Raw genomic sequence first — 21,808 nt, 5'->3', positions numbered from 1 at the left:
TCCCATGCTCCTCCCTATGCGGGGCATAGAGGCATTCAACCTACTCTTTGAGGAGTACAGACGTATTTCTATTGGCCTACCATGAAGGTGGACATACAAGAGTATGTTTCAAAATGTGTGGTATGCCAAAACACTAAGTATGATAGAGGGAAGAAACCTGGATTACTCCAGTCATTGTCCATCCCTAATTCACAATGGGAGAGTATATCCATGGATTTTATATTTGGATTACCCAAGTCTATCCATGGGAATATGGGAATATGGACAATAGTCGACATGTTTAGCAAGCAAGCACACTTTATTCCTGTCAAAAAGACTATTAAGGCATACCGAATGGCAACCATCTTCATATCTCAGATTTTCAAACACCATGGATTACCAAATGCATCGTGTCAGATAGAGATCCTAGAATGAGCAGTAATTGCTAGAAAGATCTCTTTGAAAATCTAGGTACAAGATTGAATTTCTCTTCGGCCTACCACCCACAAACGGATTGCCAAAGTGAGATAGCCAATCTTACGATACTCAATCTACTAAAGACTTATGTTATAGAAGTAGATCAACGATCACAATGGGATAAGTACTTACCCCTTGTAGAGTATGCGTACAATAATATTGTCCATACTACTACAAGAAAATCACCTTTTGAGATCATAGAGGGAAGACCTAAAAGTCCCTTGCTACTTAAAGTACATGGGGAGATCTTCGTTGTGCTGATGAGTACAACTGTGACCTACAAGAATCTTTTCAAAAGGTTGAGGAGGCTATATCCATCTCTCAATAAAGGCAAAAATCTACTATTGACAAGCACAGAAGGGCCTTAATATTCAAAGAAAATGATTGGGTATTACTTAAGTTTTCCAAGGCTCGATTGAGGCAAACAACGGGCCAAAATCCTATGGCCCGTTGATGAGTACAACTGTGACCTACAAGAATATTTTCAAAAGGTTAAGGAGGCTATATCCATCTCTCAATAAAGGCAAAAAACTACTATTTACAAGCACAGAAGGTCCTTAATATTCAAAGAGAATGATTGGGTCTTACTTAAGTTTCCCAAGGCTCGATTGAGGCAAACAATGGGCCAAAATCCTATGGGCCATCAAAATTATTATGCTAAATTAGCAAAACGATATTATGGTCCTTTTCAAATCTTGAAGCCAATCAATGACATGGATTATCAACTCAAGTTGCCCAACCATTGGCTCTCACACAATTGCTTTTCATGTGAGCCTACTTAAGCCCTACAAAGGAGAGCCACCAATAGAGTCAATTATTAAAGACCCTCCAAAAATCAAAGACCAAGAAGAGGTGCTACAACCCGAAGCTATCCTTCGGCATGAAGACAAGGTACTATGGCATGGTAAGATTATTTGATGGTATCTTATTAAGTTCAAAAATTATCCATTTGAAGATGCTAGATGGATGCAAGGAATACATCTTAAGGATAGTATGAACCTTGTCAATGCTTACAATGTTGCACTAGAGTAAGCAAATGTAAATGCTTTCTTAATGAACAATGTTTTTGTCTTATAAGACTAATCCTCTTTTGTGCATAAATTTAAATAGTATGCATGCTTAGAATCATGTTTGTGATAACGACGTCACTCAAACACCAAGTAGAATTTGTCACTCTACTTTGGGAGTATAATATGGACTAAAGGGCAGACATGCTTGCGGTAGCTACGTCTCTCAAGCACCAAATGGACTAGTCATCCATTATAAAATGATGTTACAGGGTGAAAAGGGATCCTCTATCCGCTAAGAAACGTAGACTAATGACTAAAACTTTATCTCTTCTACCTCATAGTCGAGGACGACTATGCTTTTAAGAGAGAGGTAATGTCATAAAATCTAATAGCTAACCAACCCAAATGACTTTCTCATATTAGACTGATCATTTAATGTGGGAGAATAAATGGGAACAAGGGTTAGAATATAGACATGTGCTTATGGATCTCTCTCAACACAGGGCCAAGGTTAAAAGGGGTCCAAATGAGAGATGGTATGTTAAAGAGAAATGCTACCTAATGGAGATTAAAGACCGTAGGGTTACTTTCATTAAAGACCTCCAAAAGTTAGTGTTCAAAAGTCCTTTGACCTTAGGCAAGCTAGGGCTGACCTTGAGGTGGGAATCCTACCCAAGCATGAGGTGCTTGTTGGCTTGCTAAGTGTTAGTGGGAACCTTACCCAAAAGCTTGAGGTGTTTCTCACATACTTAAATGACTAAAGTCCTTGAAGTATTCAATTCAAAGATAACTCTCAAGAGGCGTCAACATTTTCATGCTTGATTGACTAAGTCCTTGAAGTATTCAATTCAACCCAATGACTTAATAAGCATAAAAGACACATGTTCAAATGATCCTCCACATATGGCCCTCATGATGTGTTTGTATGCTATTGGGTAGGTTTTAAAAGGGTCCAATGAGAATTTAGATACATAAAATAAGTAATTAAGTTCTTTCTCTCATAAACATAAATAATTAAGTTCTTTCTCTCAAAGAGGAAAAAGGGACACATGTCCAAATGAAATAATAAAATAATATGAGAGAGAGAGAGAGAGAGAGAGAGAGAGAGAGAGGTGGACCAAGTATGAGAGGGGGGGTATACTCTCCCACACACACACACACATATTCTCTCATTGTGTGGAGTGTAAAATGCAAGAGCTCCATCTCCTTCTCCAAGCTTGTTGAGAAGTGGAGAGCCTACACCAACACTCTCCAACCAAGAGCCATGCTTCAATGCTTAAGCTTGCCATCTTCTTCATATTCATTACTATGCTATTATGCTATGCTAATCAACTGAGAGTGATGATAAGTGAGGAACTATTTCTTTCTCCGATGGATGATTCTTCTTCCTCTTCCCTACCCTCATTCTCCGCTAAATCTCTCCACCTTCGAAGGTGTTTGAGGCCTTGGGACTAAGGCTTGGGATAGTTAATGCTTTTTGCAAAGTTTATGTTAAGCTCATGATGCATGAAGTTTTCCATCTTCATAGCATCACCAGGGTCATAAGGAACACAAAGATTGTATTGTAACAAGTCTCTCTTGATGGAGAACTCTATTGTAACAATTCTATCGGCTCTCCAATTGCATCTATGATGTGGGTTGTGCCATCTTCCTTGATTGAGTTAAACAACTCACAAGCTCTTTGCAAATCACCTCCGCATGGCTCCCTCTGATGGTAAAACTCTTGGATTTTGAGCTTTTGTGTGCCGCTTGTAACTCTTGTGCTTGAGCCACATTATGAATTTATTTAGGGAGAATTTGGAGCTCTATTGCTTGGTTTCCTGCTTTCTCAAATCTCCCTTGGAAAGTTGGGACATGGTTCTTCTTTTCTTTAGGGAGAATTTGGAGCTCTACTACTTGGTTGCCTGGTGTCTCAAATCTACCTTGGAAAGTTGCAACATGGCTCTTCTCTAGGAGGTCTCCAACAAAAGTCTTCTGGGCTCCATGGATGATACTCTTAATATCCAGTAGTCTTTGCTTTCAAGTCTTCTTCTTGGGGTTGGAGGGCCGGTTCTACACTTATCCCAATCCAATCACACATCCTCAAAATCTAATTTTGAGAGGTCATGATCCATCATTTTAGAGGTCACAAAAATGGGAACATAGATAATTTAATAGCTTCTTCTAAGGCCTAGAAACAACCTCCTATCAAAAGATTAGTATTCAACTTTGAATACATCACAAAAACAAAAAAATTAAGGCTCACACAATGTAGATGCAAACCTTCACCAAATTGACAATGAAGGCACTCAAAAGATAGAGCAAGAAGAGATAATTACAATAATGTACTTAATTTGGATTACTAGATTGCAAGATTTGTCGATACAAAGTAGCTTTTCTCATTTTGCCGCTTCACCATATAGAGATTTATTTGCTACCTTCTTAACACTAGGTTGGTAACCTAACAGGACATAAAAGTGTCCTTTCAAGGTTTTGAAAGAAACCTCCAAAACCATAGTAGATCCACTCATTTTGTAAAATCCTTTCATGAGGTTATAGTTCAAGGCCTACTACACATGGAAAAAATAAGAAACTTGTAAAATTTCTCATCTTTTGGTCACACCAAGCCTCCAAAGTTGATAGACCAGTGCATTTTCATCAAAACAGTCATTTCTAACGTTTTGTTGCATAAAAATAAGATTAGGGATTTTTGTAGAACTTGAGATAAATTCCCTAGTTAACTTCAATGGGTTGGTGATCAGAACATATTATTGCTTCTCACTCACTATTTGTTGTTTTGCGAAAATAAATAGGTACAAAAAAGTTGAATTTTTACCATTCTGCAAACCTATCATCAAAGTTTCTATAGCCACACTCAATACAAATAATATATGCATGTTCTCTTAGTTCCCTATTGTCCTTTATGTTCATAAGGAGCCATGGAGCATGTCAAAAGAATAATACATCTCTTACCAAGGGGAATCTTGGGGACAAAGATGAAGTGCTAAATACAGCAAACATGAAAAAACTGGGTTCAACATTATGAGTTGTAGAATCCCATAGAAACTATTCAATATCTAGCCAAATTTGATCCTTATGACTAGATATGGTTACTACCTACAAAATGCACGTAGTTGTCACAAGAAACTAACAATATTGAAAAAGCTATACTTGATATACTAGAATATTTTGTTTTCTTCTATAATTGAAAAAATCAACCATCGTTGTGTACTATGCAAAATAGGGTATTAGGTGCCCCAAAACTCAAGGAATATTAGCTTTATGTCACAATATGCGACATAGAAAATAAAAAATGCATTTGGATATCATGAAATCCACCAAAAAAATCATAGAAGAGCTAAAATTGGCTAAAAAACAGGATTTGACAATTTTTGTAATTTGGTCATAACTTACAACTTTAATATTTATTTCTCCCTAGAAGCATCAGGACATGTTGAGAACTACTAAAGATAGTTCTCTAGCATTATAGACCTTACAAAAATGAATTCTAGAGTGGTATAGTTGCAAAAAGTTGAAAAAAGCCAAAAACAGGACCCGTTTTTTCACACAATTTAGGTTGTGAAATGTTGTGCAAGGACAAGGCTAAAGATGGAATTGATATTCCAAAAAAATGTCGAGTTTTTTTCAGCTCACGAGACAACTTTCTAGATAGATAGCACCTCAAAATCCATTTTGAAACTCTTGACATAATTCAAGGAAAATGGTCATTTAACAGGACATAAAAGTGTCCCATTACCAACCTAGTGTTAATGAGTGTCTTTTCTACCTAGGGCTTCTAAAAAAAGATCTCTAGGCTTAGTTTCCATGGGAAATATACATTTAGATCAAAAGAAAGTGGGACAAATCCATTTACGTAATAATCTGTGAGCTTCATCTATATTTACAATCTATAATATCATAATAGGATTACAAATGAGAACTTTAGCAAAAAATTGGGTAGATAGGGTGAAATGAGTTGAACACTTTCAGATAGCTATTCTAGGTTGGTAGTTAGAGTTAGTTCAGATCAGTATGAGAATTCAAATCCGACAACACTGGAAATGAAATATAAGACTAAAAGTGGAAATGACACTGAACACTAAACTGGGAAAAAGAGTGAACACTGGAATTGGGAACTGAAACTAGAATGTAGTATTCAAATAAAAAAGCAAGTACACTAGTGAGTGAATTATGCTCAATATTGATTAGGATTATAAGAGTGTAAAGAGCTCCAAGATACACGATATAAGGGAATCAAGATACCGGGGTTTAGGGATTAGTAGGGATCCCAAAAATGAAGTAGTGTGCCCTATTTATAGGCTTTCGATTGGCTTTGTGACTGATGTACACTGTACCAATTACTGCAGTAATTGTTCTTGAAAGTTACCAATCCAGCTGCATGCTAGGTTAGTAGTCGTTCCCTCCCTCCATCCTCCATACCAAAATTTTCTAGGAAGCATTGATAAGTTAAAAATTGTGAGTTCAGTGGACCTGCTTCTTTTTATTTGGAGCCTTCTTCTTTGGAGATCTGTACAAGAATCTGGGTGACTCTTGCACACTTGGACCATCATTCTCTCTCTAACTAAGCTAATATAATGGTTCTTGTTCTAGTTGATCTTTTCAATTGTCTTCATTTCAAATCCATAAGGGGTGAGTGCATTCAAGTTATTGTATCAGGGTCATAAAGGGTCCTTTTGCCTCTGGTGAGTGGTACTCTGACAAGTTTATGACAATAGGAAGCTGTGTGTATCCATCCTTCTGGTAATGGTTGATTACATTTAATTCTAGACTCAAGGAGAATCCAATGTCATCTCTCTGAATTGGGGTTCAGAGGTTGCTCAATTAGTCAACTCCTTTTTCGAAATCTTTGAAGCTTCCACTGTAAGCTAGAGTAGTTGGCTAGTGATCTTTATGACCCCTCAAACTTGGACCCGTCATTGCTTGATTAGCCAACTCCTTTTCTAGAATCTTTGAATCTTCCAATCTAAGATAGAGCACGTGGTTAGTGATCTTTATGAGCCTTTGAATATGGACCCGACACCACTATCCCATATTCAACTTGAAATTGTGTATAGCACTAGCAGATGATTAGCCTGGTCTTTTTTGAGAGCATCATCTAGAACTTGGTTCCAAGATGTCCATTCGATTGTGGCTCCTTCATACCACTCTTTGAGCTCATCCACTATCTTAATGTATCTTTGCTGATCAACTGGTTTTGGATATGATGGATACAAGGTTAGAAAGGACCTGGGCAACTCAACCTCTTTAACAAGTAGGGCGTACATCAATACTAGATAATCCAAAACAAATTCAAGAAATTTTATGACTACTTGATTCTCCTATTGCATAATCTTTCTAGCTATGCAAAGTAGGTGGTAGAGGCTTTTTAAATTCCTCTCCTGCTCCCCAAGGTCATTCTGGTCCCCGATCCCCTGTTGCTACTAGTGGCACGACCTTCAAGGAGCAAATGAATTTTGTTATCCAAGATCTTCCTGGCACTATGTAGCTGCACCATCATATCTTGATTTGCATTTTGTTGTCCTTCATGCAGTTATAGGTTGGATTGTCTCCCAAGAGAATTTCTAATTCCAAGACAAGACTCTTCAGGTTCATTGTTGATGAGGATTAACCATAATGTCCTCCTGTGTAATAAACCATTCAGGTATTATTTCCAACAGTTGAACATAGCTAGAATGAGTTGTTGATTGTGGTAGTTGAACAATTTTTAGTCATTGACCATGCATATGGCTCCCATAAAGAGCATCTGAAAGAGCTCTATATTAGAATAAGTTGTTTCATCATGAAGGAATTCTTGGATTTGGAGAGCTTTTTCCTTCCTAAGCTTCCTATTAAGTTCTAACAATTCAATGGGGTGGACTCCATTTGTATGCTCTTACCCTTGTCTTGATCTGTTGATGTCTGAACAATGAGAGCTTGTTGAGTGACCGACTTTGTACTAGCTACATAATTCTCTTTAGATGTCTGGGATTGATCCTATTGTTGATCCTACATAGATTGGTTATAATCTTGCTATTGAGACTGGGGACCTGCTTGGTTAATTTGGATAGAGGAACTAGTACCCCAAGTAGACTGGTTCCCTCATGTTGTAGAGTCAGGAGGTGGCTGATCGTCATCATCATCATGGTCATCATCTTACTCAGCTCATAATCCTCCCCTTGGTCTTCCTACTCCTCTTCTTCTTCTTTTTCATCTTGAGAATTCTAATTCTTGATATATTCAACCAAAACCTGATTGACCACGATGCCTGTGTATTTCTCACACTTTTTCTCTAAATGAGATATCATGGATTCAAGAAAATTTTGCAAATCCTCCATGTTCAATGGTAAGTTTCCTTCAGGATCTACAATATCTACTAAAGATTGGTAGATATACTTTTTGGTCACTGCTTGCTTGAGGGCGTGATGATTTGCCATCAATGAATTTAGACCAGCTTTCTTCTCTTCCAGCCGACCTTGAATCTCCTCTTTCTCTTTTGCAGCAAACTAATTTTCTTCAAATAGCCTTTGGTTTTCATTCTTCAAGGTTTTTATATCCTTGTACTGAGTGGCCATGGTTCTAGAATCATGGTTGTGGCCAATGAATAGTTTGAGCATCTTGTCCTGAGCTTGGCCATCTCCCGCTTGGCTTTCTCCAACTCATTCTTGGTCTCTTAAAGTTATGAGTGAAGAGCAGTTACTACCAAACATAGAGTCTTTCGCTGGGCTTCAATCGATTTTCCCATGGCATTAGCCATTGTGTTCCACCCCAACATCATGGTGGAAACACATCCATTGGTTATGACATCGATGCCTATTTGGGAGATTCATATGAAATTAGAGGTGTGTGGTAGGGCACCAATGCCTTGTCTTCTTGCTACACCGCCATCCTCCCATGTAGTGGCTTCTTCTGAAGGCATTGCAGTTGATCCAGATGCTTTGGCTAAACTGGAGGTGCGAGTAGGTCTATCTAAGACTTGGATGTGTCTTTGCCCTTTGTGTCCACCACAGGTGGAGCTTGTTGCATCTGAGTGGTTTACTTTTCTACAGTGTTTGGTGGAGTTTGGGACAAATTGATAGGGGCATATGTTGATGCATTTTTCCATTTAGTTTGTTCATCTGGCTTAGCTCGTGTGGTCTATTTTAGTTTTAGTTGAGCCAACAAATCCACTATCTTTTGTTTCTTCTCAGGTGGCTTAGTGCTACCACTGGTATTAGATTCTATTGTCCCAACCTCAGCTTGTGTTGCTCTTCTCTTTGTGCAAGTAGTGAGAATAGCTAAGTTAGAACCCTCATTAGTAGTGTCTTGTTTGGTTTGCTGGTGAGAAAAATCCTACTGCTTAGTAATCCGACTATTGCCAACCACAATGCCTGCTACCTTATCCTACACCTTATGGGCATTAGGGTGTGTTGGGATACAGGTTGCCCAGTACAAGAACTACCATGCATACCATGCCTTGAACACATGCTGGTTTTGGGTCTTGACCTTAGTAATTTGCTGAATGAGGCTGCTGTGTAGAAAGGTAGTTAAGTTTATTTTGGCCTTTGAATTCTTCAGTCTGTGTAGAAATGTACCAAATAATTTCTTTGCAATGTAAATGGGGTTGTTTATCAGACTTATGGCTTCAATAATAAACTTGTATACTAGCCCAAATTCCAAAGTTGTAACTGGAACTCCTTGGGCTCCCCTTTTTCATTTCTTTATGGCTTCGACATCTTTCCTTAGATGTCTGCTGGAACTCCCTGAGTTCCATTTATCCATTTCTTTATGGCTTCCACATATTCCTATAGATGTTTGCTGACTTCCTCAGCTGAGTAGGTTTTAGCTTTAATAGGGTATGGCATTTTGAGCACATGTCCCATACCTACTGATGTGGCCTAGACTTCATGACCATTGATCTCTACGCTCCATGCTTAGGATCAAAAGCGTTTACCACTTGTTGAATGAGTTTTGCATCAAAGTTCATTCTGGTGGCCTCTAGCACAACCTCTAGATCCCCCACAGTTTCAATAATGCACGTTCATTTAGATGGAACACATAGTTTCCAATCTTGGTATGGGAACTAAGAAAGCCTACTGCATATTCTGTATTGTTCTTCAATAAACTGTGTGGCCTCATCCACACTTTCTTGCATTTTCTTTGACACTTTCTTTGTCTTCCCCATAATTTTACCTTTTGAGTCTTCTAGTGAAGCAAACGATGCGCCTGTGGTGCTTGAGATAGAAAACCAAGAAAGCTTTGGAGTATCAGGTTTGGAGTGAAAAGGTGTATCAGTGGAGGGTGAAGATGTTGAAGGTGTGGAGCTTGATGTATGCCATGTAGACAAAGAAGGTGTAGAAGGTTCTGCAGGAGCGGTAAGTCATGTGATAACTTGAGTTATACGTACCATGAATGCTCCATGATCCTGCTCTCTTGGTTTTAGGGCTACCATCAGCCATGTGTTACTCATGCATTGGTCTAGCCACCTACTCATTACCTAAAAGACTCTAGCCTTCATTTTTAATTTCCTGTGATCGTTAAATTTTTCAAGCACTACTGGTTTGGGTTATGTCTAATTCAAAACTGAACTGAACTTCTCAACTGGTTTGGTTAGCTCTTAACACACCTTCTAAACTCCAGGCAATAGTTATCTAGATACGTCCCTTAATCTTACTATTTCATTAGAGAATACCTAGTCAACCTCATACGGTCTAGATCAAGCTATCTTTAAATTGGGTTCTTTGGTCCAAGTTTTGACTGATATAATAGTACCAGATCACGTTCCTCGAACTCCCTGACATTGATTTTATCGTCATGCCAATGTTTCCTTCTTTATTGAACAACCTCTTGTTCACACATGGCTTGTTGTTTGAGTTCATCCAATTGTAATAAATCATACAACCTTTGTTTCAGATTTGGATTGAAACCCATGCCGTGTTCTACTGCTAGTCTGAGATTGGGAGTTGCAAACTAGTTGGAACTATTACCTCCATTCAATGCATCATTCTGAAGGGTGTCATTCTAGTGGTAACCTTGTAGGCAATCCGATAGGCCCATATTGCTGTCTAGAGTTTGCAAACTTTCCATAGCTTGAATCTCGCTTGTCTCATTCTTTTCTCTCAATCCACGTAGCACAATTGGTGGTCTTCAAGTAAAGGTATAGAGGGAAAGAGCCGGCTATGTCAACACTCTTCTTCAATAATACATTGAAGCGAGGAGAAGACTCTACCATACATACACAAAGGTAAGGTTTTCTTGTCATGCTATTGTACGTCTTAAACAATTGGGTTATTTTTCACTCTAAGTTAATTCATGCTTAAACTCTCATGTTTCCATAAGCTAGCTTTTCTCTTACTTATAGAGACAAACTATTAATTTTCTTAACGAAGTTACTAACCACTATTTACGATGTTATTTCAAGATTTGTTATTTCAAGTTCTTTAGAGACCATGCTATTATGGCCTAGAGAGAGTAAAAAGCTCTCTCTTTACCCATAGGTGTCTGTAGATCATCATTTTATCTAAATAGTATGCACGATGAATGGTGACTAATATCTATACTTACTCCTAAACCCCCGCAATTTTTGCTTATTAAATTTTGAGTTACTCTTATTCTCTTACCTAAATTACTTAATAGAGTCCAAGACGGGGTTAACTTGAAACTTACATCGAGACAAAATCTTAACTCCCAAGAGATTCGTTATTTTTCTTAAGGTCTTGTTTGAGTAGACATTAAAAGAAAATAGGAACTAAGGGATTATAACCTAGCATGACATAGAAGCTTCAAGTGTAAAATTTGTCTTAAAAGTTTGGGAAAAGGCCAATGTAGGTGTTTAGATGTGGGATGCAATGGGGGATGGTCTTTTTTTTTGGCTAGGATTCATAATCGTTAGTCTAATTTTTGAGCTCCGGTTCATTCAATACCTAGGAATTGGGATTGGACGGGAGTGAGTCTCGACCGGGTCGCGAGTCCCCTGGATGCATCTAGAAATTGGCCTAGTCGGGGTAGGTCTGATGTTGATGGAAAAAGGAGGAAGGAAAATGGATCCAAGAAGGGATCAGATAAGGGAGGAAGATGTGACCTAATCAAGGAATTCTTCTAATTGTTTGGCTAGAATTCATAATCGTTAGTCTAATTTTTGAGCGCGGGTTCATTCAATACCTAGGAATTGGGATTGGATGGGAGTGAGTCTCAACCGGGTAGCGAGTCCCGTGGATGCATCTAGAAATTGGCCTAGTTGGGGTAGGTCTGATGTTGATGGAAAAAGGAGAAAGGAAAATGGATCCAAGAAGGGATCAGATAAGGGAGGAAGATGTGACCTAATCAAGGAATTCTTCTAATTGTTTGGCTAGGATTCATAATCGTTAGTCTAATTTTTGAGCTCGGGTTCATTCAATACCTAGGAATTGGGATTGGATGGGAGTGAGTCTCGACCGGGTGGCGAGTCCCGTGGATGCATCTAGAAATTGGCCTAGTCGGGTAGGTCTGACGTTGATGGAAAAAGGAGGAAGGAAAATGGATCCAAGAACGGATCAGATAAGGGAGGAAGATGTGACCTAATTAAGGAATTCTTCTAATTGTCTGGTTAAAAGGGACCTTAGAAAGGTTCCATATGAGAAAAAGTGAATGTTATCAATCCCTTGAGTTGGCATCAAAGAGTAGGAGGAGTCCTATCTTGGTGTTGGTCTCAAGAGGAGGGATGTCAGGAATCATGGTGTATCCATTTGGAGATGGTGCAGCCGACGCGATCCTGGCATGGCTCTCATAAATGATATCAGAGTGCAATGTTTGTCCTCGGCTAGATATTAGTAAAGCTATTGTAGGAAGAGAGTGAGGTACAGATAGAAAATGGCATGGAACTCTCAAGAAGGAGAAGTTATCAAAAATTGTGCAAGAGCAAACAAAAACAAGAAATGGTAAGGAACTCTCAAGGAGAAGGAGTGCTCAGAATTGTGCAAGAAGAAATGAAAGTAGAAACTCTAGAAGAGAAAAGGAGACCATGATAGAAAATTTTGTCCACCTCGTCTTTCCTAAAAAAGGGACTCTTTCTTTTTAAAAAACAAATGGTGAACAAGTTTTAGTGCAAGGTAGAGCAAGAGAAGCTCCTTGAAAGTACTTAGACTAGTGAGCTTTTGTAACAAAATCAGAGTTAATAAGATCGTTTTGGAAACTACCATTTTTAAGGGACAAAGAAACAAAAAAAAAGACACAGAGACTTAGCAAGGTAAGTTCAAATCTAATTTACTCACTAAGAGACTCCAACTCAAGGCTCGACCCATGGGTAAGGAGTTGAGAGCATCATTGACTCTAGTAGGTCCACTATTTTCACAGACAAGGAAGGCATAGATCCCCGAGGGATTCACTCTATATACAAAATGGGACGCCACCTGCGAGCGGAAAACTTTAATAAGACCCTTATATACGACTCATATAAGGGAATATGACCCCCCTTTCTACGTTTATACAACAATCAATGAAGAAAACTAGCATACCTCTATCTTACATATAAAATATAGGTCTCACATGATCTAACTGAGTATAACTAGTCAAAGAGTGTGTAGCATAGTGATTGGCAATTTACTAAGGAACCACTTCTATTGATGACTAGATGTACCCTCAATGTGTCTTAGTTTGACTTTACAACTATGTGCCCAATCAGTGTGCACTCTGGCTACTCGTCCACTTTTGACCCATCCAAAGCTAGTGTAAATTAACCCTTGACGTGCTCCAAATCAGCCCTTATCTATGACTGGCTTGATGCAAAATTTGATGTGTGACTTGATAAATAACTTCCCTTAAATTCATCCAAGTTCTAGTGTACATTGGTGACCAATCATTACAAGTAATGAACCTTGGTCAGTCCCCCCCCCCCCCCCTCTTCCCCCCCATAAATATAATACGCCTCTCCCTTATTTTTAAGCTTGGGAGATAAATTATTGGGGGCCTGTCCCTAACTTATACGCTTTTGTAACTTGTAAAAATACCCCCTCCCCTGCACTTACGTGGTGCAGTAAGTTTTCCATGGTGAATCCCCCGGGCATAGATCTTCCTTTCAACTTAAAGGTCATTCTAGTTCTCATTCACCCATAGCTAACACTTCACATTCTGTGCTTCCTGATATACAAGCACCACTAGCACCTCAAGTTGTCCCTGTACCAAATCAAATGCCGCTTGCTGTAGCACTCATAGAGGAATTTCGATGTGACAAGAACCTTAAGACCCTACTCAAACCTGTTCAGCCACGTCCTTTTCTAGGCATAGGGGATGTTGTCTCTACTCAACTAGAAGAAGAGGATGCCATATATTTCTCCAAGATCAATCTCCAACTAGGCTACTACCAAGTTGGGATCAAAAAATAAGATATCCCTAAAATAGCATTCAATACAAGGTTTGGGCACTATAAGTTCACAGTCATGCCTTTTGGCCTGGGTAACGCCCCTACCACCTTTAATCGTCTCATGAGTGACCTATCAAAAAACAGCTAGATAATTTTTTTGTGGACTTTTTTATGACCTTTTGTATTTTCAAACACCCAAGAAGATCAAGAATAGCATGTACACCATGTTTTGGGAATTCCTAGAAGAAGTCTAGTTATACATTAAGCAAGGCAAGTGCTCTTCCTCTATACACTGAAGATGTATCTTCCCATTGAAGATACTCTTCCTAGGAAGGTTGGGAACGTCTTATTTCTTAGTTTTCTTGCCTTTTGTAGGGTGTTTTCTCCTTTTTGTGTTCCTATTAATCTTCCCTAGTCGATGAAATCGATGAATACAAGCTTTGTCTTGTTACCTTTTGTGTCACTCAAGTAATGCAACCTTTTGTAATACGACTATTTTTTGCAAATAATAGCAAGATTAGTGTTATCCTTTAAATATGTAACTTGAGTCAATATATAGTATTGTAATATATATATTTATTTAATTAATTAAATTTAATTACATTTGTAATTCTCTTAGGGACTTCTAGAAAATACCTGATATATGAAACTAAGAATGAATTTAATTATAACTGTCAATAGAAATTAAAAAAGGAGGACTCAAGACAAGAACCAAGATCTTAATATACAATCAACTTGTTAAGAGATACAACAAAGATAGATTTTTTTAACAAGTCAATAAGTTCATCCATCACATGATCACAAAAGCAACTATCACAAGTAGGACACATATTAGGTAACTCATTCATTGGAATAATTTGGCATGTTATCATAACACGTGCCTCATTAGAATGAGGTGATATGTTAAAAGGACCGCTATGAGGCAAGCCAAATTGGGGATAAAAGCATATCTTGTGGTGAGGAAGAAACTGTGCAAGCATTAGTCCATGATTACTACAGTATAGATTCTGATAAATGAAGTACGGCATGTTAGGAAATAAGACGTAGCTAAATAGATAATTGAGTAGATTACTTAATGGAGAGAGACAGATTTATATACACGAGATTATAGAGTAGAGAGAGAGAGAGAGAGAGAGAGTACACACGATATACGTGGTTCACCCAATGTGGGCTATGTCCACGGGAAAGCAGCCACTCAATGTCTTTAGTACTTCAAAACAAGAAGTAGTTTACAAAGGGATTATACCCTTAATGGAGCTCCCGCCTTGCTTCACTCTCACCACCTCACACTCACCTTGTTGCATCAACTTCACACTATGAAATGTGTGTAGAAATGGCCTCCTTTTATAGGCCAAAAGGGTTGCCGTCTCTTATGAGAGACAACCATGTGTAGCCGCCCTTGTGCGAATAAGTCCAAATCAGACCCTCCAATCCGCCCATGTGTGGCCGCCCTTGAGAAGACAAGTCCGCTTTTGAATTCGGCCACCGCCCATTGAATTCGGCCACCGGCCACCGGCCATTGACTTCCGACCACCGGCCATCGGCCATTGACTACCGGCCACCGGCCAACCAACCGGTTGTTTTCCGACCACTTTCCGGCCGCCGTCCGTCCATAATATTTCGATGAAAAAGAATATTCTGGCGAAAAAAAAGTCTCGGGGGCCTCCGCCCCCGAGGCCTTTAAAGTTGCCCCTATTTCTTGTCCGTGAAAATTTTGGTTTTCGGTGAGTGATTTTCCTTCACGCATGATGGCTTCTCCTCATAATGGGGGCCTTACAAATGTGCGCTTTTACCACAGAAAATTACAAGGGTACATCAAGCTCCATACTTAACAATCTCCCACTTGGAGACTGATCTCCAAACCAAACCTGTGACTGCTTTCCATTCTGGCTTCTTATCCTTGAATGCTGATTGAAGATGAGCAAAAGCTCAACTTCTCCTTGTTGACCACCTTTGTAAACATTTCTGCAGGATTTTCACTTGTATGCACCTTTCCTAGCTTTAGTTGTCCCTCTTCCAAAAGAGTGCGTATGAAGTGATATCTCACCTCAATGTGCTTTTTCCTTGAATGAAAGGCTAAGTTCTTCGCAAGATGGATAGCGCTTTGGCTATCACTGTACAAGACACAATTGTCTTGTTTGAATCCAAGCTCTTCTAAGAATCTGTGAAGCCACAAAATTTCTTTGCTTGCCTCCGTCATTGCTACATACTCTGCTTCCGTGGTAGAAAGTGAAACCACTTTCTACAGCTTTGAAGCCCAGCTTACTGCCGTGCCTCCAACCGTGAACACATAGCCACTAGTGCTCCTTCGAGTATCTTTGTCACCTGCCATATCTGCATCAGCATACCCTTCTAGAAAAATATCAGTTCCTCCAAAATACAAAGCATTTGTTGTTGTCCCTTTTAGATACCTAAGTCTCCACTTCACAGCTTGCCAATGCTCTTTACCTGGGTTGTCCATGAACCTACTCACAACTCCCACTGCATGTGCAATGTCTGGCCTTGTCCAGACCATAGCATACATTAGAGAACCTACCGCTCCAGCATATGGAACTTTAGACATATAGGCTATCTCCTCTTGTGTCTTTGGACACATATCCTTCGTTAGTTTAAAATGACCAGCCAAAGGTGTAGAAACTGGTTTTGCATTTTGCATTGCAAACCTTTCTAGTACCTTCTTGATGTAATCTTCTTGAGATAGCTTTATTGTCTTCTTCGTCCTGTCCCTTGATATTTTCATACCAAGTATCCTCTTTGCAGCACCTAAATCTTTCATTGAAAAAGATTTGGACAGCTCCTCTTTTAGGTCTTTGATGTCCTGCATGTTAGCACTTGCAATCAACATGTCATCAACATACAACATTAGGATGATGAATTTCCCATCTCCCAAATTCTCCGTGTAGACGCAGTGATCCGAGTTGTATCTTGTGAATCCATGATCCAACATCCATCGATCAAACTTCAAGTACCATTGTCTTGATGCTTGCTTTAAACCATACAAGCTCTTCTTTAATCTGCAAACCATTTTCTCCTTACCTTTTACTTCATACCCCTTTGGTTGAAGCATGTAGATTTCCTCCTCTAAGTCACCGTGAGGGAATGCCGTATTTACATCCATTTTCTCGAGATTTAGATCATGAGCAGCCACAAGGCTTAAGACAAGCCTAATTGAGTTCATTTTTACAACAGGAGAAAATATTTCATTGAAGTCAATACCTTTCTTTTGAGAAAAACCTTTTACCACAAGACTAGACTTGTAGCTTTTCTTCCCACCTTCTTCTTCCTTTAGCTTGTACACCCATTTGTCTCGCTATTTGTGTATTGGCCAGTGTTTGCAGAGGGTTTGCCTGTAGCTTGAAGTGTGTTACCAAGAGGGTAGAATCGGGGTGTTTTGTGAGTCAGAAAGGGTGAGTTGAGCAGGGTGGGTGCATTTGTGCTGCAAGGTGTTTTTGCAAGGTATAAGATAGTTGTTCTGTGTGCTAAAGTGGAGTTGTTAGTGCAAATTAGCCAATTTGAAGGTGTTATTTGAGAGGTTAGGGGTGCTATGGAATCCATGGGCTATAGAGAGGCAGAGGTTGGTGTGCTGGGTGTGTTCCCTATTCCCCCTCTCCAGCGTAGATACATACACATACTAGTAAACCTAAGTAGAAGCTGCCAAAGGTCAAGTGCACCTCTTTACATATCATCACATTCTCAACTGTGGTGAAACCAAAGGTACATTGCGGTAATCCATGCATGAGTGGATCAACGACCGCAATGCCACGATTAAAAAAGAACTATACCCAAGAGGAAGCGTCTAACCTTTGGGTGCTATGCTCCCATACTTAGCGCCTACATACATGCATAAACAAATATATATGTACACATAAATATATATACATATATGTAATGTAGCCATTTTTTTGAGTAGAGATAAAGAGTAATGGTTATAAATGTAGCCATTGTTTTGTGTTGTTAGGAAATAAGACGTAGCTAAATAGATAATTGAGTAGATTACTTAATGGAGAGAGACAGATTTATATACACGAGATTATAGAGTAGAGAGAGAGAGAGAGTACACACGATATACGTGTTTCACCCAATGTGGGCTACGTCCACGGGAAAGCAGCCACTCAATGGCTTTAGTACTTCAAAACAAGAAGTAGTTTACAAAGGGATTATACCCTTAATGGAGCTCCCGCCTTGCTTCACTCTCACCACCTCACACTCACCTTGTTGCATCAACTTCACACTATGAAATGTGTGTAGAAATGGCCTCCTTTTATAGGCCAAAAGGGTTGCCCTCTCTTATGAGAGACAGCCATGTGTAGCCGCCCTTGTGCGAATAAGTCCAAATCAGACCCTCCAATCCGCCCATGTGTGGCCGCCCTTGAGAAGACAAGTCCGCTTTTGAATTCGGCCACCGGCCACCGGCCATTGACTTCCGACCACCGGCCAACCAACTGGTTGTTTTCCGACCACTTTCCAGCTGCCGTCCAGCCATAATATTCCGGCGAAAAAGAATATTCCGATGAAAAAAAAAAGTCTCGGGGGCCTCCGCCCCCGAGGCCTTTAAAGTTGCCCCTGATTCTTGTCCGTGAAAATTTTGGTTTCCGGTGAGTGATTTTCCTTCACGCACGATGGCTTCTCCTCATAATAGGGGCCTTACAAATGTGCGCTTTTACCACAGAAAATTACAAGGGTAAATCAGGCTCCATACTTAACACTGCAAGTCAGATCAAACTTGACCAAGGCTAGAGCCACTTAACTAATGAAGGATCAATCAAGGGATCCATCACAGATTCAGCCAGCAACTAGACAAGGGAAGACAATAGAGTGGAACTGTGAAGGTAGCCAAGAAAAGAATTCTTCTTGTCTAGACTGCAGCTCTAAGAATCAATAAGATGAAATTTATGTGAAGGTTTGTGAATGCATCCAAAAGTTGAAGGGGAAGGTAGATGACATCAAATGCACACTACGAGAGGCTACAAAATTTATCAAACAGAAGAGAAAAGCAAAGATTGAAGCAAGTGCAATAGATCTAGCGGCCATTAGAGATGATGAAGTTCTGGTAATTTAGGTTGAGTATAAGCCGAGAAATTAGTGAAACCACTATCATATGTGATATTGGATGGGGGGTGTCAGTATACTTGGAGAACATTTAAGAGAGAAACTAGGAATCAATGATTGGAAATCAGCACCATTCAAGGTCAGAATGGTTGACTATAGGGTGGTTCAAGCTACTCGTTTAATTGAAAATATGCAGATCAAAGTGGGCAAAGAAAAGTTCAAAACCAGCTTCTTAGTCTTAGATGTACTGGGATCATATAGAATGCTTTTGAGTAGACCATGGATCCTAATTGTTAGAGCCATACATGACTATGCCAACCAAAAATTGACAATTCAGGGGACCAACATAAGAATTCAGATAAAGACTCATAACACAAGAAGCTGGAACAAAACCTTAAGACCAGAAGAGCTGTGCAAGAAATATAGAACAAAGAAGATGGAGAGAATACTTGCTTCAATGAACATCTTTAAATTCACGGAAATAGATTTGAGTGTTGTGTTAATGGACAAGGAACAAGCTGAAAGACATAAGAAATAGTACCCAGAGCAGTTCATTCAGTTGAATGTTGGAGACAGATCAGTTTGGTTAGACGTGTGACCAACAAAGGACCAAGAGACATATAAGCTTGACTTAGACCAACACAGGAAATAGGTCAAGTAAATTTGGATCAAGAAAACCCAGTAATCAACATTAGAAGAAACTTGGACTCAGTTTTGGGCCCTGTAAGAAACGCCAACTCAGCATAGAGAGAGGTAGTTATGAAAAATGAAAAAGTTTTTTTTTATAATTCTATTTCTCATAGTACATACGTAAAAGTTTGCTCAATCACTTAAATGCATGCTCGTACAAAATGCTTTTCGAGAGCCAAACTTAAGTGTACACAAAATTCCATGTCCGTGAATCTTAATGAGTGATGTGATGTACGATGAGAGAAAACACACAAGAGTTGTTTTCAAAATACAAAAATAATGCCACGGATGCATCCGGAATGTCCAAAAACCATAGGATAGCTCTTTAAAACGCTGAAATCTGACGTCTCTAGCTCATGAGGTCAGTACCAAGCGAATAGCCTCTATTCGTTTGGTACTGACCTCATGAGGCCCTAGGCTTAAAAACGCTCCTAGGGCCTCATGAGGTCAGTACCAAGAGAATAGAGGCTATTCGCTTGGTACTGACCTCAAGATAGAGCGTTTTTAAGCCTAGGGCCTCATGAGGTCAGTACCAAGCGAATAGAGGCTATTCGCTTGGTACTGACCTCATGAGCTAGAGACGTCAGATTTCAGCGTTTTAAAGAGCTATCCTTTGGTTTTTGGACATTCCGGATGCATCCGTGGGCTTAAAAAGTGCTATATCTTAATCCTAGGGCCTCATAAGGTCAGAACCAAGCGAATAGAGGTCCCAGAGATCCCTCAAGCGCCTCTATTCGCTTGGTTCTGACTCCTTCATAGTCTTAAATAGTACCTATCAATCACTATCAAGTACAATCTGTTCGAATTTAAATTGCGAGTACTTCATAAAAAGGTGATTGATACTTGTGCGAGATGCACAAGTACAAGTCCTTCACTTTATAGGATAGCAACAGCAGGTCATAAAAAGGCGTTCGGCGCTTGTGCCAGATGTCATTATCAAGCGCCTTACTTTCCTGATGATAGTGACAATTTCACCAAAATGGTTTCATGGACATTTTCAAAATGAGAAAAAATGTTTTTTCAACGTAACGTTAGCCTTCTTCCTATTGGCTAAGGAGCATTCTCTCGCTAGAGTTGAAAGGACCAAAAATGAGTCCATTTCTTTCCTAATGTGAGACATAAATTAAAAAATGGATTATTGGAGTTGGAAAAATCATTTAATGATTATGCTGATGGTATTAGAATTGAAAAAGAAGCTAATCATTGGCTAAATGAAAGGGAGGAGGTTGGTTGCTTTGAGACAATCAAGAAATCGAAGAGTGGAATCTCATCTCAGAGGAGAACCCATGAATAATGAAAATTAATAAGCATTTGAAGCCAAAGATCAAGGAAAAATCAAAAGCATTGTTCTAGAAATACAAGGATGTATTGTCTTGGGAACATACTAATCTGAAAGGAGTAGATCGAGAGGTGTGGGAGCATCAAATACCACTAAAACCACATGCCATACCAGTAAGGCTACAGAGATACAAGATGGACCCCAACTATGCCAAGAAAGTCAAGGAGGAGATATAAAATCTTCTCAAGGCAAGGTTCATAACCAAAGTGGCAAGCAACGATTGGCTATTTCCAATAGTGATAGTGCCCAAGAAGAATGGAGGAAAGCTAAGGGTATGTGTAGACTACATGAAGTTAAATAATCATACCATCAAGGACCCTTTCCCACTACCCTTCATAGACATGTTATTGGATGATATTGCAAGCCACAAAATGTACAGTTATATGGACAGATTGTCATGAGTTTCTACACAAAATTTTGGCCATATTTGTATATTATTTTACCATTCTCTCCACAAAGGAAATGCAGTTATTGTTCTTGGAGATGGTCTTTAAAGGGTGCAGAGAGAAAATAACATGCCTGAATCTTTTCAAATTAGTGTTCATGGTATAAGAAGGAAAGTTTCTAGGACATATTGTCTCTAGAAGGTCAAGTGTGTTCAACAACCCACAGCACCAATGAAAATGTTTGCAGAAAAAGCACTTCCTTTATATGAATTAACCAAGAAAGGAAATAAGCTCATATAGACTCAGGAATGTGAGCAAAGTTTCTAGTGCCTAAAAGATGTGATCAATAGGAAGCAAGTTCTTTGTCAACCATATTGGGATGTAATAATTCATGTACATGTCAATGCATTTGGAATGGCAATGGGAGCCATACTGCCCATCTTGATGGGAGGACAGACTACGAGTCTACTTTGTTAGTCGCATGTTTAGTGTGGCTGAACAAGGATAGTCTACTATTGAAAGAGAAGCACTGAGAATGGTGTTCACTGCCACCAAATTCAGACATTATCTATTGGAAAAATTATTT

Source organism: Adiantum capillus-veneris, chromosome 6 (assembly GCF_014529385.1).
Source record: "Adiantum capillus-veneris isolate H3 chromosome 6, ASM1452938v2, whole genome shotgun sequence".
Classification (NCBI taxonomy): Eukaryota; Viridiplantae; Streptophyta; class Polypodiopsida; order Polypodiales; family Pteridaceae; genus Adiantum; species Adiantum capillus-veneris.
The sequence above is the reverse complement of the archived record's forward strand: the minus strand, read 5'-3'. Positions refer to the sequence as shown.